At 37.3% G+C, this 24,200-nt stretch overlaps 1 protein-coding gene across 5 annotated transcripts in view; it reads left to right on the plus strand.

Annotated features, from left to right (window-relative positions):
• LOC5580013 (leucine zipper putative tumor suppressor 3) overlaps nt 1-24,200 on the plus strand; it is a 283,045-nt gene that overhangs the window by 243,222 nt on the left and 15,623 nt on the right. For all 5 annotated transcript variants that reach the window (XM_021857646.1, XM_021857643.1, XM_021857647.1 and 2 more), the window contains exon 4: nt 7,079-7,145. The gene's annotated coding sequence lies outside the window, so the exon portion shown is untranslated. The remainder of the gene's footprint in view (nt 1-7,078; nt 7,146-24,200) is intronic.

Below are 24,200 nucleotides of genomic sequence, written 5' to 3' on the forward strand. Positions count from 1 at the left end.
CGGTCAATTTTCGGTCTTTTTTTGATTCCTGACTGGTCATTTTTCCATGGTAGAGGCCTCTAGAGTTCCTATATTCAAGGTACTTGAACACTACCAAATCAGCAGTGTTGTCGATGAAGCCATTTTCAAAAAAAAATTAAATAATTAAGTTTTATTACTTGAAGATTTATAAATTGCATTCGAACCTAGTCCTAAACTTCGTTAAGAAAGTTTTCGTTACAGTTTGAAAAGACACGTTAGAAAATCGTCAGCAATTTAAGCTAAAAGATGACACTGTACTTATTTATCCAAATAGTTTTTGAATTTTTCTTAATCATCTTGTTTTTCAGGAAGTCAACAAAATCCCATTCTGAATGTCCTAATGTTCTGTTTTAGTGATTTTATTTGAGTTTATTTGTATAAATTTCATCCATTATTCCGGATTTATTAAAAAATTTAATTATTCAAATGATATGATGCGATTCCAAAAAGTATGTACTATTGCATTAATTCTAATTATTCGTAAAGGTTTAACTATGAATATGTTTGTCGAGATTTGTGGAAAACAAGACAAGGCAGACTTTTCACTTGTGTAAACATCAAATTTGATTGTTAACATGTGACGTCATTCCTATCGTAGCATATAAGATCTGTACCACTAGATTATTTTTCAAAAGTTCGAGTTGGATAGGAATGACGACGCCAAACAGCCGTCAGTTTTCGGAATATATAACCTTATAAATATTGTAAACCGTGAGTGCTTCGAGGAAGCCCGAGCAAGCGTCATTCTTCCCTCGGGTTGTGCGTTCTATTTGCCGGACAGTGCGTCGAGAAAGCCCGAGCAAGTGTCCATTTTTTCCCTTTTGGGTTGCATTTGATTTTTTAATGCTATGGTATGTCCCGAGCAAACGAGTCGGTTTCGTGCCTCGTTGGTGTTGTTTATTTTTCGTTCTTTCGGTTTGCGCGCGTTTTAGTGGGCAGTGTTTTGTGTAAGCACAAGTATTCGTGAAAAGCATTCTCGCTTCTCCATTGTGATTTCTTTCTCAGTTAGTTGGTATGCGTTAAGTGAAGCTGAAAGAGGATTGTGGCTACTCATTCGAGGAAGAATGATCAAATGGTGAGCTCGTTCCATGCTTTTATTTCGAATCTGCAAAACATGTATGACTGCACAACTAATCATTACAACGGTGAGACGTAAACATGATTTTCAACAAACTATGAATGATTCGTTATTGCAAGTATCGGCATAAGAGTCTTCTCTGATGGTCCAGCCTATGGAGTTTTTTTTCTTTTCTTTATGAGTAAAATATGATAACACATGCTTCCGTCCTGCCAGCTATAGAAATGTTGCGTTTAGCTATTTGTTCAACAAACTTTGAACCGTTTGTCACCTCAAGTGTCGAAATAATTTTCTTCTACATGAAAATTTTTCACATCAATTGAATACATTTCGTTCATAAGCATGTTTCTATCTTACAAATAATCGTTTATCATGGTCTAATCGCTTATCAACGTGAATCCTGTGACCCAACGATCCTCCCCACTAACAAACATTCCTCCCAGTAACCTTTGTGGAGATGCAGAGCAAAACACGGTCTCCAAACAGCAAAGGTTACACACTAATATTCCTTCCTCCAATCCCACCTGACTGCAAGGACGTGGCCGGCGCCGTTATTGACCATGTATAAATAGAGGCACTGAATTATGCACACTGAAGAAGATTATGGCCAATCCCAGCCGAACTTCTAGTTGATTCTTTGTGCATTTTCACTTCGGTCAATCACGGAATAGCAACCATTGATATGCGTAGTCAGTCTAAGCTAAGCTAAGCTAAGCTGAAAACTTCACATTAAATGTGTAAAAATAGCAAGTAGAGTCACCCCACAGTTATGGATCATCTAAGGGTCATTTTCAGAATAAAATATGATTATAAATTATAGTGACGTTGTACAAACCGTTGTACAGATGTGGATCAGTGGGAGAGGAATTTCCTCATTGACTTAGGCAGCGTCCATTTATTACGTAACGCCAAAATTGGCAATTTCTGGACCCCCTCCCCCCCGTCCGTAACGCTTTTTGTATGAAAAATTTCAAATTTTTGTATGAGCCGTAACGCTTGAGCCTATTCCCCCCCTCCCCCTAGAGCGTTACGTAATTTGTGGACGCCGCCTTATCCACGGTCTTCTTTTATTGTCGATTTTCTTTTTCTTTTCCGCTCTAAATGCGGGCCGTGTTTACATAAAATGGCATCCGTACCAACATCCAGTGAACGAATGTTCACCGAATGAACATTAAGTGGATGAATGTGTAGCGAAATCGTTCATTTTCTGTAAACACGGCCCGCAGTGAAGGTTTATCTTCCCGCTGAAAGTTGCAGCGTGACGTTATCGTAGATATTAGTTCATTATGAATCGACTCATATTATGGATCAGAACACTATAACAGCAATTTCTTCGAGTTCGACGAATGGTGTGTTAGTGAAAGCATACGTTTTGGCGCAATGCCATGAGCGGCAACGACGGCGCGGCAGGTTTTGACAGTTAACCCATACATTTTCTGTCAATACCTGCCGCTCACATTCTAAAATGTCGAAAAAATATATAGGGAACATGTGTTTAATACTACTTCGTACTGCTTGAAATAGACATACAGTTGAAAACGCTCTTATTGGTGAGCCTTGAAAACAGTTTGATAAAATGAAAAATTATTGTCATTTTACTCTTGATTTTTTATGTTGACTTCAAAAACATGGCTACTTAGCAGTGGGCTGAGAGTTGCGCGAAAAGTGACACCAAATCTACCTATCGAACTGTCAAACCTATCGAGCTGACCAGCAAAACAGATGGGGGCTATTTTCGAAGACGAAGAACCACACCAAACGTTGTTCCTGGGTACAAAAGGGTGTCAAAAGTAGCCGCTTTGCATGAAATTTATGTGTAATGGCTAAGTCCTTGCATGCATTACAGCCTAAGCACGGAGAGCTTTACTACGCTTTCCCTCTTAATTTTATCTTTATTACTTACAGAAGCTTTTCTATTTTACTTGATTTTTGACAATTCGCATTACCTTTAGAATTAAGATATTGTAAAGTGTTTACCCTGATATTCTAGCTTTCTTCTTCTTCTTCTTGGCATTAACGTACCCACTGGGACAGAGCCGGCTACTCAGCGTAATGTTCCAAGAGCACTTCCACAGTTGTTAACTGAGAGGGAAGTCAAGGAAATTTCCATTACGAAAAGATCCTGGGCTGACCGGGAATCGAACCCAGACACCTTCAGCATGGCTTTGCTTTGTAGCCGCGGACTCTAACCACTCGGCTAAAGAAGGCCCCGTCATATTCATATTCTAGCTTTATGGGTCTTATATTTTTCATTTGAAGACAAGTGTGGAAATGCGCAGATAGAGAAATAATGAACTGAACTATTGGTTATCATTTATTGTCAGTCGCTAAATATTAAAAACTAATGCTAATTTAATCAACCTTCATGGTATTTAAAAAGTGGCGGTATCGACAATGGAGACACAGAAAATTTGAAGTTCATAATTATGCTAGAAAGGGACAGGCACCGATTCACTGAAATCAGCATATTCATAGACAGCTATCCAAGTAACATTTTCAGCTGTATAATAGTTTATTCAGCTAAAATATACGCATTTCATTCAGGTGTGTATGTTACTTGGGTATTGAGTACAACTATCTGCCAGCGATGATTCATATTATCGACATCATCATAAAAATACAATAAAACATTATCTTCGATTGCGTACAGCTGTCCAACGTTGTTCTTAATCGTGTAAATAGTATCTAGTCCGTCCACCTGGTCCATCTTGACATCCCAGAAACATACTATTTTACCAGCCATCCATGTTGCGGCATATGCATTTCTATCATCAGGGCCAAAAAACTTCGGTACATCACAAAGAGGCTCGTTGGTTTCGTGGTTGATGATTCGGTACTTTGTTGAATATTCCGGTTGTGAATGTAAGGGATGTGGAATTAAACGCCAAACTTTCCGACTGCTTTCTCCAAACTTTGTCAATCGAATCCGTCTTCGCAGTCCTCCATGGAATACATCATCCGAAACGGTCAGATGTGTGTTTTGACCATGGTTTACCAGATGAACAAATTTAGTTTCGATAATGCCGGCACTGACAGAAACGAGAATCACTACGGCGACAATGAGAATTTTTATCAAACAATGCATGTTGAGAGAGTTGCAAACCTTTAGTGATTGATATGAAACATTTCAATTTTTCGCTTTTATACCTTCTTATTAGTATACCAATTGTTGTTACTTAATACGGCCAGCTTATCTTGAATCGATAATAGAAATAATCCATGCGTTCGTACAGTTAAGAAATGATTGATCACTATCTAACGCTTTCCAGTGATTAAGTGACAAAATGTGCTGTACGGAACGATTTTTTGGACCTGTGCTCCCGGATATTGTCGGGTATTCAGTGCTTCAGTGTTGATAAGCAAAATGATTGCTAATAGCAATTTCTGAGGCACTGAATACCGACAATATTCGGGAGCACAGGTCCAAAATTTCGTTCAGTACAGCACACTTTGTTACGCTAATTCACGATAATATGCTCGACTTTTGATGGCATTGATTGTCTCTTTGTGTTTGCTACACGGAGAAAAACGAAAATACTAGTTAGTGTACGAAATATTACTTTTCCAATATTTTGTTCTTTTAATCTTTGAGAAACTTAAAAGTTAATCGCCGAATTATTATATTTTATACCTTATCATGCTTATCCGCGATTTTTTTTGTTATGTGCTTATGCAGTGAATCACGCTACGCTTGGGACTTATTCAAAATAAAGTGCCATTTTGTTCAGTTCGGTATCAATATCACATCGTGTTCAAGCAAGTTTTTCTTTTTAATCCAAGTGTCGTGACAATTCGACTTTCTTTGTCTATGGATATCAAGTGAAACTCTGGAGAGAAAAGCAGCAATGTATTATGCCGGGAATAGATCATTCATCGCCAACACAACACCGGTCTTTCCGCGATTGTGCCGCGTTTGGCTCACATCAAAAACAGCATCCTCAATGGATATTCTTCCCAGAAAAGCTGCCACAGGAAACGGTAAGTTCGTTTGTCGTATTCATTTCGGAATCTCATCATCATTTTGCCAATTTTTTTCCAGATCATTTAAAAATGGGCCTAATCCACTCCAGTCGTCGTGTGCGGAACAAAAATGAACAGATTGGAGAAAGCATCAACTATGGATAGCAAAAAACGGAGAGAACTACATGATTTATCTATATCTATATAAATAAAAATGGAATGGTGTTTGTATGTCACGAAATGGCTTACGAACGGGTCAACAGATTTTAATGATTCCTTCACCGTTTTGTTCGTCAAGGGTTTCGACGTGTTTGTGTGTATAACAATCCCAGGATATTCACCGGGAAAGTTGAAAAAACGAGCGTGAACGAAACTGTCCTTTTGTATGGGACGATCAATAGCGTTTTTCAACAGCCTACTTGATGGCAAGACGAAGTTTGCCGGGACCACTAGTATGATAATAAATTAGTTACATGCAAAAATGCACATTTTTTTTATTTTGTCTGGCCTTGGGAGAGAGCTCCCATAATAGACCAGATATACCCCTTCAGCTACGCCAGTTTATGCGGGAAGATGTATGGGTGGTAAATTTATGCCAGAGAGGCTTGCTGTTTGGTTAGCAGATTGCCTATGTATCAGCCCGATCAACCAGTGTAACAATTTCTTTATAGATCTTTGTCCAGCGATGGAAATCGCCAACGATTCAAAACGAATCGGTATCGACCGCTATCGACAATCACTGACTGGTTGATCGGGAGACGTAAAGAAATACATGCTATAATGATGGATGAATGGGCCTATGCATGCTATAAAACGTTTGACATTTACTGTGCGTGCTATTTTCAAGTTGCCCGTGCGAGAGATTTCGGAGGACTCACACAAAAACGTGACGAAGGTAGGGGAGAATTGAAAAACGAACGTAGGGGTTTTTGTCCGTCTCTGGTTCTAGCAAATGCAACGAACTGTGATAGATCAACTGTGATATATTTGAAGAGGTAGACAGAAGCAAGTGGAAGGTACAACTACAAAGTACGAGAGAAGGGACAGGCCTGGGATAGAACCCATGACTTACTGCTTATGAAACAGAAGTGGTAGCCATTGGACCACCAATCCCTTCTTTTTTGTGTTTGCTACACGATATACAAATGTCAAAACGAACAAATGTCGAAGAAAGCTCTCAGCTAATAATCATGGAAGTGCTCATAAAAATACTAAGCTGAGAAACGGAATTTGTCCCAGTTGGGAGTCAGAAAATGTCTACAACAATTGAAACTGAACTGAAACTGAACTGTAACTAGTATCCGGGCATCCGAAAGAATGCCGGATCTTATTTATCGCACTGCTTCCGTATGCCTTATTACAATGCCATTACACACTGTTAAAAGTACCCTGTGGAGCCAGACTCTAGCTCCGCCCAGATCCGCCCCTCAATCATCGCCTCTATTCCCGGAGGGGGGGTACGTGATTAATTATGCATTCATAAGCCGGCACTTCCTTCTCGATTGAATCTTGTAACAACTGGTCGTTACAGAGAGCTACTGTACCTCGTTGATTTTTCAATCGTCCATCACCATCGCATGCTGACCACTACTGCCGGCGGATGATGAGTCAACCGAGTCTTCTCCATCAATCAAGCTTTGAGGACGTTTGCTTTTAGGAGAACGTAAGGCTCGCGCCGTCCAACATAGACTGCGAATTGGCGAGGCTTACGTCGCCTAAAGGTCATCCCTAGGACAACTTGGGAGTGTCTACGATCACTTCAGTAGTAGGTACCTATCGCCTAACGTGACCATTCTACTCAGTTGATGTCTTTCGCTCTACCAGGCAAGCATACGAGATAGGATAATAATCTAATCATTTGATTTGTGCAAGGCTTACGATAGGACCGATAAAATCGGTTGATAACTTACTTGCGTTTCGTTGTCTGTCACTTGAAGGGGGATCAGCTGCTTATAGGGAAAATTTGTTCGAAGGTTAATTATTCTAATGTTGTTTTTTCTATCATTTGTTTGTTTGCAGACTGAGTGATACATCGTGCAGAACGCTATGAAGTCTAGCAGATCGTGCCGTACACTATCGTAATCTGGTGAGTATCCCTAGTGCTATTAAACTGCAAAATATACACTGTTACATCAATTTACGAACTAGATCGGAGGCTCGCAAACTGAATTGATTCGTAAATGGAATCAGTTCATAAAACGAGGTTATTTATTTATTTATTATAACTAACCCTTTGAGTGATTTCCTTTCGAAATCTTTCTCAAAGAGGCACAAAACCTCTTCATCTTTTCTGATAATGTTACAAAACAAAACAAAAACTAAAGGCTCATACGGTAAAAAAAACATAACATATCCATATACTGCAACATAATGTAGATTTGTGTGTGTATTGATATCTTTAAAAAAGGGATGAGGGAGGGGGTTTACTCAACACCATCTTGATATCCGAAATAAAAAAAAGAGTATCAATCAATATATGAGATCTCAATGAAAAATTGATCAAAATTGATAATATTGTTAAATAATTTTTGTATGGAGACTGTAAGCATGTTGAAAAAATAGATTTAATCTAAATTAAACCGTGCAAATTCAACCAAATTATATCTGAAATGAAAGTTTAAGTCCTATTTTGCATGCTTGGTGGATTAGATCCCAAAAATTTTTGATAAATCATTGTTTAATTTTTATGTAAACATCAATAAAACCAGTGTTTAATGCACCTTTGGCGACCTGTAGCTAAAAATTGAGACGTGCTGGAACATTTCTGAGAACAGCATCAGATTCAGCAGCCCAAAATCTACTAGAGACACATAATTTGATTCTTGAGACACGCAAAAATGTCATTTTTGTTACGCTGTGTTATGTATAGTAGAAATGTTGCACCTTCAACAAAGTATTTTTAAATAAATTGCACTACATTTTGATCCTTTTGGTTTTGATCTAGATCACTTGTAACTGATCTAGATCATTTTAATCTCTTATTTTGAACGTCCCAACTCAAAACTTCCATCTACAATGTTGTCCAATGAGACGTTTTTGACATTTTTTTTTCGATATAATTTCCTTGTACAAGCAGGAATATAAATTTTTGATAACACTCTAGATTAATATTATTAAAAAGAACTAAAAAATACCTTTTTTTCTTAACTGTTTTCCTATAAACTGAAATATAAAGCAATGACATGTAGTTTTTTGGACATTAATTTGATTGCAGTTGTCCAAAGAACATTTTCAATTAGTTTGGATGTTCTAAATTACACTCAAAATTTATTATAATTGGAAAAGTACAAAAACTCTTAGTTTTTTAACCTGTTTGCATATAAATAAAATTTCATGTAGTTTTTCGGCATAAGATATATTAAGTGAGTACAGAAGTGATATTTCATTCGGCCGGAAGAATGGTCAAATGGCCGGTGGAAGTGCGTAATTTTTTTAATTGTGCTTGCGTTCGATTCAGTGCCGATTTTGTTGTAGAGTCCAAAAAAATTACAGGAAGAATAGTCCAGATAGTGTTCTTGTGCAACAGAAGCTGAGGCTCGATCAAGCGAGAAGAGGTTGGATTTGCAGAGGAACCCCGTTTTTCGCGCAGTTATCCAAGAAAGAAAATAGGATTGAATTTTCTACTCCTCTACTTCTCTTGTGTGCTGGAGTGTTTGAGCTACCATCAAGAATCAAGAAACAGCTGGATCAAGAATTTGGTGAGGTCTTTCCTACTTTATATTCGATGTTATATTTATTTATTCGTTGAACAAACTATGACTGGTTCGTCACTATAAGTGTCGGCATCAGCCCTTATTCCCGTTTTATCAAAAAATGAGATAAATGAATCTATTCTTTTATTTAGTTTTCACAATTACTAAAACATGACCTTTGAATACTTCAACATTTAAAATGTCGACGCACTTATAAATAACTTTTTAAATTGAGGCAACATGAATCGCATCACTTACCAAGGTGAATCCTGATCATGTAGCTTTTGAACTCCTCCCACTAACAAAAACTTCTTCCTGTGAAAACCATGGAGATGCAGAGGTGTTCTCGGTTCTAGTAGCAATGGGTGTCACACTAACATTCCTTCCCTTCCCCGATGACCGTAAGGACGTGGCCGGCGCCGTTATTGACATAACTAAGTTTGGAGTTCTAGAAATTGTACATTGAAGGTGGTACGCTACTCCCAAGCTACATCTAGTGGTTCCCTGTACAATTTGGTTATTCCGGTCAATCAAGGAGTAGCAACTACGAATTGTAGGTCATCAATGCTTATACTTTTGCTTATGCTTATAAGATATATTAAATGAGTACAGTGAACATTTTTGAGCAGAAGAATAAATTTTGGATTACACTCAAAATTTATTTTATTGAAAACCCTACGAGAAACCCTAAATAACCTTCTCATTTGTCTCAAAAACAAATTTCAAAGCAATAGCATGTAGTTTTTGTAGAGTCGCGAGTAGTCGCGCGCTGTATTTTGTACAACACCCTTGGTTTTGCGAATATCCCACGAGCGTGACCACTTCGAAAGATGGCGTCTTCGGCAAAGTTGTTCGGCCAAGGGCTATCACAGATCTAGTTAGTTTATTCTAAATCTTGCCACCAGGTGACGGTAGTGACCATAAAATATTTGTTTTGTAAATATCTCAGAAGCCCGACCACTTTAGATAAATGGCGTCTTCGACAGAGTTGTTCAATAGCTCAAGTGTTATCTTCGTTCAATTCTTGAAGTTTTAGTTTGGCAAAAATGATGATAGTTAATGAACTACTTTGATGAAGACGCTATCTTTCTAAGTGGTCAGGCTCCTGAGATATCTGCAAAACAAAAGTTTCATGCTCACTAGCGCCGCCTAGTGGCAAAATTTGGAATCGACTAGCTCAAACAATGGTAGTCCTTAGCTTACGGAACAACTTTGCCGATCCTTCTAAATGGTCAGCATCCTGAAATATCTGCAAAACAAAAGTAAAAGTTTCATGCCCACTAGTGCCATCTAGCGGGCGAATTTCGAATCAAAAGAGGTACCATTAGCTAACGCTCTACCTCCAGAACAATTTAACTGAAGAGCTCAAGTTTCGAAATTATCTGGATTTTGATAAATACCGATTTCAAATTTTGGTCTGCTCAAACCGTATATAGTGAGCTCATTATTATACGACTTATATGTACAGCCTGTCTTGGTAGTGTCATTCTCAAAACACACCCAAGCCGTTCCCATAGGGGACGTTAGCCACAAGGAAGTGACGTTTCAAGAAATACTGTTTCATATGGTATGCCCTCTTCAACATCTTATCCAATTTCTCTCGCCGTTCCCTTACGGTACCTATCCATCTAGTATTCATTGCTTTCTTCTCCATGCTCCCTCTTACTTCGAGCAAAATAGACCGATATGCCGATAAACAATTTCAAATTTATTTATATAGATAGACTAGCTGTCTCGGCATACTTCGTAGGCCATGGAAAATCACTGCACAAAATGTCAAAATTGTGTTCCCGGTTTCCCAATTTTCTCATTAAGTTTTTCGCAAATATTATTCCATAAAAACATGTTGCAACCCTTGAGGAACGGAACTGCGAAGGAAATCACGTAGATCGGTTGGCCCGTTCTCAAGCCATTTCGGGACTAACAAACACCATTCCATTTTTATTTATATAGAAGACTGTTTCCGAGATATAAGCGCCATTTCCAAAAAAGTTACAACCCCGTCAAAGTGCTCTGATGTCATATTGACCCCAAACACAGACAAAGGGTTAATCAAAATAAGTTTTGAGTGAAATCTAGTATTCCTTTATCTACTAAAAAATGTTCTCTAGATCAGAGCAATCAAAATAATGTTAAAAAAATTACATATCAGTGCTTTGAATTTTTCTTGATTATGTTCAGTAATTTAAATTTTGAGTGTAATTAAAAATTTATAGTACTGCTCAGACATGTCCTCTGAAAAAAAAATGTATTGATTAAATTGTTGTATGGAAAATTTGGACACCCCTAGGAACATTGTCTTCCAACCGTACAAAACTTGAGGATATGGACATGAGATACGTGAAAAAGTTTCGAAGATCGGTTGACCCGTTGCTGAGATATGGCTGATTCAAATTTAAGGTACAACTGATATTTGATCCCGGGGCTCCTAGTGATAATGTCACCACACCAGAATGTGTGTAAGTTCGTAAATATTCCCGTTTTGGTAACTTAGTGAGTGCAACAAGTATTCAGGTTCATCAAAAAACATCAATTAACAATCTAATCAACAATCTTTTGATGTTTTCATTTGAATATGGCACACACACACACACACTTAGTTTTCATTTCGTTGTTCGGTATTTTTTTTACTGAAAACTCAATGAAAATAAATAAATAACTGAGGTTTCGGTATTGCTAACGAGCTTTACCAAAAAAAAAACTTGAAAAATAGGAGAATCATAAACATATTTATCCTATTTTTACCGAAATCATCATTTCGTTTACCGAAAAACTGTACATCGTTCAGATTCACTGTACACTGTAAATTTTGCCGTACTTCAGTACTAGGACTACAATGGTTTACCGAGCAAATGGTAATTTGTTACAAACACAAAACATGCCGCCATATTTGTATCAAAGTGGAAAACGTCGCGTTTGGATTGTGTCCGATACTTTTAATGTTATGTGTTTGGGATCATGGATACTATTTTTTTTAACTAAGTCAGATGACCAAGATGAACGTTTGGTTCTTATCCGTAAGTATGATAAGTAGATTCTCCAGAAATTTTCATTCAAGGGCTGTATTCTAGGATTGGATGTTTCGTTGCAGGATAGAATTGCCAATTTACGATTCAGATAACAACGTCCAGCATATTCGGAAAAATGAAGTCAATCTTGCTAATGCGAATTTGCACTCCTGAACACTGTGACTGTAGAATTGTGTACCAAATGTCAATATTGCTATTAATTAATACACGAAGTGAAAACGAGAACTCGAAATAAATAAATTTGTTTCATTTATCATCATCAGTTTTTTTTTTTCTTTTTATAATCTGCAATGAAATACCGACTGTTATTAACAATACGTTCGGTAATTAATTTTACAATTTGCCCGGTAACCGTTAACGAACAGTTTGTAATATTGTGACAGCTGTGTTTTGATTAAAATTACAGATCGTTCGGTGACTCTTAACTTAGCGCTCAGCGGTTTATATTTCGGTACAAAAATTACCGGAGTATAAGTAAACGGAGTATTGTGTGGATGAGTACTGATGTGTTTGGTCCACCACGAACTCCATGACATATAGTACTAAGGATTTAAAAGCAGCAGTAGTGTATTGATAGATTATAATAATGGCATAGACCCTAAAGCCTTCATAACCCTTCATAAACTAAATAGAGTATTGCATAAGATGTACGAATGTTTAGTTATGGCACAAACCCTTAAACACACCAAGGTAACCATAAGGCTAATATCAGGCCCAATATTTTATATATAGTATATATAGTGCTATTTAACGGCTAATCGGCATCAAATCAGCCGCAAATCAACATTTTGGTCCAATAAACGGCTTAATGGTTAGCTGGGCATTAGTGTGGGACAAAATTTAGATCATCGCTCTAGTCCACTTTTTGGATTGAATTTAGGTCCCATAACAACTGTGCAAAATTTCAGCTCGATCGGTGAAACTATATTTACGCGCCAGCCCTTCAAAATTTGTATGGGATTTACAATGGGAAAACTTACTTTTGCAATGAAAAATCGCCAGAGGCCGCCCATTGACCTCTATAAAAATTCTGAATGCAGACCTCGATAGGTATTTTTACGATGAAGAATATTGCCGAAGACCGCGAAACAATCCGATGCTTGTGAAAAAAAAGTTATTCAATGAAAACCTATTTGCAAGTCGACGTTTATTAACACGTAATGGAATAACAATAATAACAAAATTGGGCAAAATTTACAAATAGTATTTGTTCAATAACTTTTTTCACAAGCATCGGATTGCTTTGGGGTCTTCGAAAATGTTGTTCATCGTAGAAATACCTATCGAAATCTGTGTTCAGTATTTTTATAGAGGTCAATGCGCGACCTCTGGCGATTTTTCTTTGCAAAAGTATGTTTTCCCATAGTAAATCCCATACAAACTTTGACCGGTTGGCGCGTAAATATAGTTTCACCGATCGAGCTGAAATTTTGCACAGTTGTTATAGAACCTAAATTCAATCCAAAAAGTGTACTGGAGCGAGAATCTAAATTTTTCATATACCCGTGTCCCAGGCTACTGGGCATACGTCACGTTAGTTACGGAGTATTCTTTTGACTTATAACGATGTTATTGCTAATACGAGAACTCTATAGAATATAGGCCTTGAGGTCTACAAACCTATGTTTTTAATTATGGTATAACAATTTCACCATTCATTTCAATGAAAGAAGTATTGCATTGATTTCTTCATCGGTCCTTCAAGAACTCCATAGACTATTTTTTTAGGTGCTGGCCTAAGCTGTTGTACATTAAAAGAACTATTGTTCATAGAATTCTTTCTAGATTTCATGAATTTCATTGAACTTCTTCTTCTTGGCATTAACGTCCTCACTGGGATAGAACCTGCTTCTCAGCTAAGTGTTCTTATGAGCACTTCCACAGCTATTAACTGAGAGCTTTCTTTGCCAAAGTTGCCATTTTCGCATTCGTATATCCAGTGCCGTAGCGTGCGGTTGGCCAGGTTGGCACCCGCCAAGGGCGCCAGCATGAAAGGGGCGCCAAAATGCGTGAATCGCTTGGATAACTTTTGGAGATGCGTATTGAATGAGGGGTTCTAATAAGTAACAATTTAAAAAAATAAAAACTTAATGATGAAAAATTTAAAACAATTTTTGAAAACCTTTTAACAAAATATGCAATATGCATTGCAAAAGATATTGTTAATTCCAGTGATGCATTTGACCGCGTTCAGTTCGCGTTCCAGTTCAATTTGTTGAACGGAGTGATCAAGTAGGCTTGCTCATTGTTCAGTTCAAAAATTTGAACTCTATTGAGCAGAAAATTGAACGCAGATTATTCTGACAGAATTAACGGAATCTCACCATGCTAAAGGAGCTCAAAGCAAGACATAATATATTTATTTAAAACTAAATTGGTTTTTTATAACTTTGATAATTTGTAAACTGCTCTAAACCTAGCCGAAAATTTACAGAGCAGACATAATTTAAGAATCTGTAATGCATTTTTAATAACTTAAAGAACGTTCTACACTCGAAACTTATTTGGTTTTTCAAAAAAGATTGTAGTAGAAAGGTTGAACGTAACTATTTAGAGCTCTTCAACATTGCTGTTAAGATTTTAACACATTTCAAAAAGTTGGAGTTTTTCCTTGTTCTTTTGATGGCTTTTAAACTTTATTCCATCGAAAATATATATTGTAAACTTACTTTTCATAGATCCCTGATGAACCTTCTCTTACACCGTGAAGATGATTTATCTAACTTTGAAGAAAGCTTCCAATTTCAATGGTAATAGCAATTCTTTGAAAAGTCTTAAATATACTTCAAGTTATTGATTAACGACAATTTTGTGATTTCCACACACTATGTTGCCACTGCTGCTTTGCAAGCAATGGAAACATAGCTCTCAGTAAATAACAGTGGAAGTACTCAAAAGAACATCAAGCTGAGAAGTATGCTCTTTTTCAGTGAGAAAGAGGAAAGCTTTGCATGAAACTTCTAGTAGATGCTGTAGATTTGTTTCTAGCAAATCAGCATCTCTCAGATAATATTCAGAAATACTCGGAAATGTTCATTGAAAATAATAAAAAGATACACATTTTCTTGCAGGAGTTTAGTCAATAATTTAATGTGTTCTGAACTAAAGAAAACATTTAAACTATTTATGACACTTTTGATGATTTTCATAAAAATTATTGTAGAAATCGCTGGAAATTTTTCAAAAATAATTTATGGTGAGCTTTGATTATTGAGCGCCAAAATAGAGGTTCGCCAAGGGCGCCACGAGGCCACGCTACGGCTCTGCGTATATCGTGTGGCAGATACGATTATACTCTATGCCCAGGGAAGTCAAGGAAATATCCATTACGAAAAGATCCTGGACCGACCGGGAATCGAACCCAGACACCTTCAGCATGCCTTTGCTTTGTAGCCGCGGACTCTAACCACTCGGCTAAGGAAGGCCCCATTTCATTGAACTACTATGAGTATGTCTTCGTTCTTCTTCTTGGCATTAACGTCCTCACTGTGACAGAGCCTGCTTCTCAGCCCAGTGTTCAATAAACACTTCCACAGTTATTAATTGAGAGCTTTCTTTGCCAAAGTTGCCATTTTTGCATTCATATATCGTGTGGCAAGTACGAGGATACTCTAATCCTAGGGAAGTCAAGGAACAATTCTGGATCGAACGGGAATTGAACCCGGACACCTTCAGCATGGCTGTACTTGATAGCCGCGGACTCTAACCACTCGACTAAGGAAGAAGCTTCCCTGGAGATCCTGCATAATTAAGTCTGCAGGTGATGATAGCTACCCCAATTATTTTACCAGATTCCATGCAACAAGTTTAAATAATCAACAGCGTTCCAATCCAAACAGCTGACTAAGGTCGACCCTATGAGCTGACTCATAATCCAACAGGCTGCTTTGCAATTGTCACCGGTTCGGTTGTCAGTTTTGCGTCGCATACCCGTACGTTGTCGCCTCCGGCTGTCATTGATCCGATATATTTACAGTTGCGCGTGCGATTGGAAAACACCAATTTCCAATAATGTGAGCCAACAATCGGCTTATTTGTGGCGCGTCGCGTGGCAATCCATTGATCTGTTACTTGGCAACATCAGCGGTGGCGGCAATAAGATCAGCACACGTGTTCGATTTCGATTCGGTAAAACATGTTGCTGGCTGGGTGGTTCAAGGCCAACTGCCATTGTCACCGATGTGGCCAGACTTTGCTTCGGCTTGGATGCAGTCGGCAACAATTGCCTGTGACCATATGAGTAGCCAGAGGGAGAGAGGGGCAAATCAACTTCTATACAAAGAAAATGTAAGCTTTGTTATCATAATGAAATAATTGAGACATGAGAAGCTTTTACCAAAAATTCCGTGGAATCGCGTGGAATATCTTAAAAGGTCGGTCGCCTTCTCTTAACGTTCAAAGATCCGTCATCGTCAGCCCTGTCGTCGTAAAATTTGAGCTTCTAAGTCGTCCCTTTTTAAGAGGGCGTTACTATAACCCAGAGGGCGCTTCTACTCCCAAGCGGTAATGGGGCGTTTTAGAGGAAAATTTTCACAGATACTTCAATATATGGAACATTCTCGGTGAAGGATTTAAGCTGATTTATGCCGATTATCTTAAACTGTACATTGTAGTACGGACTGAAAATGATTGTATGCGTCTTCAGAACTCGTTAACACTGTTTGCCGATTGGTGCCGCAGAAACAAGCTAATTATTAGCGTAGAGAAATTTCAGGTGATCACTTTTCACCGCAAGATGCATCCAATTGTTTTTCACTACGAAATTGATGGGATCATTCTCAACAGAGTTGATCATGTGACTGACTTAGAGGTTCAGCTTGATGAGAAAATGTCGTTTGAGCTGCATCGTTCTGCAATCATCTCAAAAGCAACGCGTCAGGTAGGCTTTATTTCCAAGGTTGCCAAGGTTTTCAGACCCGCACTGCTGGAAATCATTGTATTGTTCCCTGGTAGGCCCTATCTTGGAAAATGCATCCGTCGTTAGGCATCCGCACCAACTCACGTGGAGTCTAAGAATTGAACGGATTCAAAAGAGGTTCATTCGTTTGGCACTAAGAAACTTGCCATGGAGGGACCCCGATAACCTGCCACCGTATCCGGATAGATGCCGACTCCTGGGACTAGAAACATTGGATCGACGAAGAATGGTACAGCAATCGTTGCTTATAGCGAAGTTGCTAAATGGCGAAGTCGATGCTCCAGAACTGCTTAGTTTGCTAGAATTTCGTGTTCCTAACCGAGTTCTCCGGAGTACAACACTTCTCCAATCAAGTTTCCATCGCACCGTATTTGGATACAACGAACCCATCTCAGCGTGCATCCGAGCATTCTCAGCTGTCGAAGAGTTTTTCGAGTTCGATGTACCGACGAGGCATTTTGCTAATAGAATACGATCTGTAGTTCAGTAATCTGTGTTAAGTGTATGTTATGTTCAAGTTTTTATTCATTAAGACTAATTTGTCAGATGGACTATTTTAAATACAAATACAAATACAAATACAAAAATGCACGAGAATCAATATGCATTTTCACGATTGTGTTCCAATCCAATTAAAATATGGATCGAAGAGATCACCTAAGCTTCAACACTGTTTAGTTCAAAAACTAGGTCTGAGAATTTACCACAACTTATTTGAAGAGATGTACGAAATCTTTATATGTCAATGTTATATTATTATTATTATTTATCTTTATTAGGGAGATTTTCAGCCCTTGGCTTGTTCATCTCCGCCAATGTTATACAAGAAGAAGTGTTATAGTTTATTAATGAATTGAATTTAGTATATATTATCGAATTATTTTAAAGGAAAAATGTTCTATAACTAGCTGGAACTCTTTCATCCAATAGACAACAAAATTTACCGGCACTGGTGTAACGTTTCTTCAAAAACAGAGCCAGGTTTTTATCTCCTTATGATAAGAAAATTGTGAAACGCAAATTATTGGCGTAAAATTTAGTAGAATCGACGCGCTGTAATATTTTTTTTTGAGCTTCTATTTTTTAGAAGGCTCCCGACTAAGGGTACATAACAAAATTATATCAGCATATGTTATTATGTTATAATTTTTTTTCGAACATAGGTTGTTATAAACTTGATGCAGGATGTTGTTAAAATAACTAAAATTATAACAAAAAGTGTATGAATAATAACATAAACATAACAAAATGTGTTTTAATTATATCAAAAACATATCAAACCAAGTTATAATGTTTGATACAAAGTATCAAAATTATAATACTGTTCGATATACGATAATATTGTATATTATTGCAATGCATAACTATCTATTTATTTTGTTATAAAGTAGTTAAAAATGAACAAAAAAATATCTTAAAGAGAAATATAACACATTATGTTATATTTCTGTTTTATTATGTTCTATGGATAACGGAGCATAACAAAATTATATCATAATATGTTATGCATATCATATTCTGATAAAATTTTATTATATTTTTGTTACAAGCCTCTAGTCGGGCTGCTACGTGACCGATATTTACTGATAATATTGTTTCATTTGTTCAACACAGCTTAAATTGATAAGAACATCATTCTGTACTTATGTACTTTCCTTGAAAATTAGAAACCGGTTTGTATGAAAATTTCTCCCACTACTTGACGTTTAAATAAATAACGATAAAATATTATTAGAGAAATACTGAGTAAGATCAGACCTCTAAACATTTTTTCTTAATTCTAGAATCATTTCAACATCTTGCCATCTTTCACGACTTCACCATTTACAGGCATGATTCAAATATTATAAGCGACTGAAAACAAATGCTCAACGAAGTTTGTGCTGAGATCCATGCACAATTTTTTACATGTTGTATTAGGATGCATTAGTGGATCTTACCACAATCGCAACAGCGTAAGGCTCGGTGGAAAACCACCGAACGATCTGTAAAATCCTTGAACACTGTAAACTGGAAAATGGCTCGACTGGGAACCGAACTACCGACGTACCAATCAGGAAGCAGGTTTACTACCACTAAACCAGCTTTCACTGCTTATAAGTGATGTGCAAAAACTGAAACAAAAAGAACTCGTACCTGCCAGAGCAGTTGTCAAACGATTTGACAGAAGTTAGGTAAAAATAATACTGTTACCGAACTGTTCGTTAGTGTTTCACAGAGTTAAAGTAAATTTGTTTGTTTCACGGCTTTTTACCGGTAAACTAGTAGATGTTGTCGGTAAAATAAAAGACTTCACAGGAAAACATGTAATTTTGTTGTTTACAGTTAAAATTCGGTGATTTATTTCACAGGATACTGCTGCATACACTGTACATCAGTTAACGCACTGCGTTATTTGAAAAAAAAAAAACGACGTAAACAGGTTTTAACGTTTTTCACAGTTTCATGACCATACGAATCATAATGTAGAACATTATTATGTATGGACAAAATATCTGGCGCAGGTTTTTCACTTCGTTTTCGTAAAACAAACGCTCAAAAATAAACATCGTGAAAAACATTACTGTATTCATAACTAATTTTTCTAGTTTTTAAACTAGTTTCATTAAATTCATAAATAACGCAAAATTTTGGAAAAAACACTCCTTTCAAACAATTCTCTAAAAATTGCCCTTGGATTGCCAGTTTTTAATTGCCTTCAAAATTTCAATATTCTTTCAACAAATCGTGTATTGATTTGCAGGTAGATCTTCGAGGACTCCTGAGTTTCTACAAAGCAATTAAAGCAATTAAGGGTTATCCTTAAACCACACGATTTGATGTTTTGGTTTTACAACCTTATTTCTCATAGGCGTGATTTTCTATCCACACATTTCTTGTCAATTATATATGAACCGTGGTGTTTGGTCGCTTTAATGCCCATGTGTTTTTTTTTTCTACGGATTTCTCCAGATAATTTAACAAGAAAATTCTTCTATAAGGTGACAAGTAAACTGATATCATTAGGATAAGGTAAAACTTATTTAGGGCGTTGGTATAGCTTATAATTTTCAATTAATGTCCTAGAGGGCGATGAGGTGCAGCTGATCAACATAAGTCATGGTCAAATCACTCCAGGGCGTTGATACATCTTGCTTATTTCTTTCAACTCTCTACAGAACATTTATGTACCTGATAAAAATGTGATAGAGTATTTTTTTAAGGGCGTGAATACAGGTTGAAATTTTCAATTGATGTGCTAAAGGACGTTGAGAGGACCTAATATACGAAAGATAAAATCAAATCGTTTTAGGGCGTTGATACAGTTTGAAATTTTCAATTGATGTGTTAGAGGGCTTTAATATACATGTTCCGAGATGAGCCAGCCTCGGGCAAATCTCGTTAATGAAGATAATAATAATAATAATGTAATATACATCTGACCTACATGAGAAAATGTCAAATTACTCCAGGGCGTTGATACCGCTTGACAATTTATTTCGATGTCATACAAGACATTCAGATGCACTTTATTTAAATAAGATAAGGTAAAATTTCTTCAGGGCGTTGAAAAAGATTGGAATTCAAAATTGATGTCCGATCTACATGAAATAAATCAAATTACTCGAGAGCGTTGATACATGGTACCGTAATTCGGGGTGTAGTTGATCAGTGGGGAGAAGTTGATCATTCCCGTACCCACAGGTATGAACTGCCAAGAGAGTTATTAACTGTTTTCAATTATCACAAGTTATGTCATATCGTATTACCTGATAACTGCTCTTGATGTTTCTAAATTCGGTTCGTCGTTCAATATAGTTATACCATAGAACAAAACAGATTTTTAAGGAAATGTTCGATGAACTGTTAAAGGGTTCTACCCTAAACATTCGACTATTGCTAAGGCTATATAAAGACAACATTAAAAAAACTGTTTTGCATTGAGTATAAAAAATCATTTTCAGAGATAAAAATGTTCTTTTTGCGAGCGAGTTGCCAATTTCAAAGAAAATTGCATACCTTTAGGCGTTTTATTTGGTGTATTCTGGATTCCACAACATTCAATCCTAAAATTGACCGATTTATCAACACGATGTAAGATTTTTGAGACTTGATTCGGGATCAGTGATCCCAAATTTAGTAATTAGCATGTCTATTTATTTTAGGAAACATGTCACAGTAATTGATCAACTTCACCCCGGAATCAAAAATTCCACTTTTTGATTTCTAAAAATTGTTTTCGTTATTATGATAACAATTCGTAAAAATTTCGTTTCTATAATTCGATATACATCCAACCAGTACAGGTTTTAAAAATATTTGGATGAGAATACATGCATCCTACAAGGAATTATAGAACAGAATCGCTCAAAAGTGATCAACTTCACCCCATTTTACGGTATCAAATTTCTTTTGCTGATATAAAAGGCGTTAATATGCACCTGATATCAATAGGATAAGGAGAAATTACTCCAGGGCGTTGATACCACTAGAAATTTTCTATTGATGTCCTACGGGGCGGTAAGATACACCTCATCTACATAAGATAAGACCAATTACTTCAAGGCGTTGGTACAGCCTATAATTTTCAATTGATGTTCAAAATGGTGTTAAGATGCACCTGATCCAAATGTGATATGGTAAAATTTCTTCAGGAAGTTGATAGAGTTTGAAATTGTCAAATGTGAAACATAGTCAAATTACTCCTGGTAGTTGATAGATGATGGCAATATTTATTGATGTCATACATGGCGTTAAGATGCACCTGACTTAAAAAAATAAGGACAAATTAATCCAGGGCGTTGATATGTTTTTAAATTTTATATTTTACACTGATTTGCATGCAAAAGGTCATATAACTCCAGGGCGTTGATACAGGTTTGGAAATTTATTTTTTTGATTAATATCTTATAGAGCGTTAGATTGTATCTGATTTCGCAAAACTCTATCACATTACTTACATTTTTTATTGATTTGGGTGAAAATTGTAAAAAAAATCTAAGAAAAGCTTCTTAGTCGTCGATTAAGCGCGACGAAGCAGGACGACAGGGCTGGATCGTCATCATCAAAACTTCAAAAGCAGTTTTTCTGTTCAAACTAAACATTTTCTTGTAAATTTCCTTGATTTTGAACAAAATTAACTGCTTTTGAAAATTGCGAAATCAATGACGGGTCCTGTCCCCTTATCGGAAATCCTGGCTACGCCCATACCTGCAACAACTAGAGTACATATTAGTCCTCGTAAATATGCTAAACGCAAGCAAATATGAATTGTTTGAACAGCCGCCAACGATCGAGTCAGCAAAAAATGGTGACAGTTTTCGAGTGGATATGTCTATTCGTTCATGAAACTTTCAGTTCCATCATATGAGGACCGTAGAGAATGTAACTTGCGTGCAAGTTGCAATAGCCACTTTGTTGCCTTCCAAAAAATGAAACATGAAAGAATCAACTCGAGCGTTTCAAAAAATTTGCAGTCTGCCACCAGCTTCGGAATCCTATAATTAAGTTAGGCTGCCACATATTATAATCCATCTCGGTCCAGCACGATGCCCGCAGGGTCACCTACCTACTTGGATCTTGGATCCCAACGATGAATGAATGCGTTTGCACATTTTCTCGCCTTCTGCGATCGACTTCGGCCATGTCCACATGCGGTGCGTTGTTGTTGCGGGTATTTTTGTTTACTGCTCGCACTCGCAGTGTGGAGCTTCAGAATGGCCAAACGGCCAAACCGAAGTCCAGTCCGAGCCGCAGAGATGCCATATCTACGAAATTGAAGTCTTTCTGCGGACCTTCGGATTGTGTGAAGAAAACCTACAAAAATTGATGTTTGTCACGAATTTCTACAGATTTTTCCAGTTACCGTAAAACGGGGTAACTTTGATAGTTTTTTCAAATAAAACTTGAATATTTATGCATGCTGTTTCAAAGAATTTTAATTCATATTTTTAAAACAAGTACTGGTATCCTAACTATCGATTCCAGTTGATAGATTTCCAGAAGATGTATTCTTAATGGATTTATAATTTTTCATATAATGGAAAGTCGGTTTTCTGTTTTGGGGTAACTTTGATGATGGAGCATCACTCGAACAAAATTGAATGAATTACAGAACATTTGTAGGGCGTTGCATATCTCTAGGCGTTTAACGCTATATGGAAATCTCTGACTTAGATTACAAAAATGGTCCCAGTTTGTAAAAATAGTATTCGCTAAGAGTTTTGAGACCGAATTCGAGTTCTACTATAACTAGGCTATCAAGTATAAGTGACGAATTCATTATGACTTCATCAAATAGTGATCGTAGAACAGATTGTTTGAGAGCATTTCAAAATTGCTAAAATCTTATAAATTTTCCATATTTGCATATAAATCCTCAAATGTACTTGATTCCAACGGAAATAGCTTTAACATTAAGTGTCATACTAATACTCTTTACTTTTGCATTCGTTTTGCTTAACAGATTAACAGAAACTTTGTTATTTCGTTTAGTATGTTGAGAGTCTCGCATTATCAAAGTTACCCGCATTATCAAAGTTACCCCGTTTTACGGTAATCTAATTTCCAAAAGTATTTAATGTTCGGATTTTCGAAAATTGGGGGCCATCCTTAGCCTAGTGCTAAAGTCTGCAGCTACAAAGCAAAACCTCGTTAAAGGTGTCTGGGTTCGATTCTCGGTCGGTCCAGGATTTTTTCGTAACAGAAATTTCATCGAGAACCCTGGACATAGAGTATCATCGTGCCTGCCCTGTCGCTGTCACACGATATACGAATGCAAAAATGGCAACTTTGGCAAAGGAAGCTCTCAGTTAATAACAGTGGAAGTGCGCTTAGTTAGTTCGGACCTTTTCGGGTATAACAGAGTTTTATTATAGAATTATCGAAATTGTTAAGTTCTGAAATGAGTTTTAACTAAATGGTGGTAACAAAAGCTGGTAGTAAGTAAAAAATCTAAAAATATTACTTGGGCGATATCTACGCTCCGAACATCTGGCATCGCTGCTGAGCCGTGCTGCTGCACGGAGAAGTCAAAACAAAATAGCTGCCAGGCAATAAAATAAATTACGTCTGGGGCTGCCTGTTGGCCGCACTGATTGCCTGCGCTCTCTCCGTATCCATGGGCCGCATGTGCCTCTAGGCCTACGCCGCGCCGCCAGAACCAACCCATTGATGACGGCGAATCCACATTCGAGTTCAGCGTATTCAGTGTTGTTTTGAACGGACCAAACAACAACGCCAGACAAGAGGCAAATGAAGCTGCCAGAGCGTGAGAACTTGCTGATCCCGCGCAGCATCCAGTAGACCCAGTGAACCTTGCCATGTACGACTTCAGGAGGGGCACGCGGTGACCGTTTTCCCGCCACCACCGAGCTGCGAGAGCCGTTAGAGAGGCCGAGTTCAGCAGTAGTACGGTGTCCTGCAGTCGTGGGATATGGGACGTTGCATAATGGCGTGGATTAATGAATCTATTGTCGATTGAATGGATGTTGGGGCTAAGACGATTGATTTGGTTGTAATCG

Source organism: Aedes aegypti, chromosome 1, assembly GCF_002204515.2.
Source record: "Aedes aegypti strain LVP_AGWG chromosome 1, AaegL5.0 Primary Assembly, whole genome shotgun sequence".
NCBI classification, from domain to species: Eukaryota; Metazoa; Arthropoda; class Insecta; order Diptera; family Culicidae; genus Aedes; species Aedes aegypti.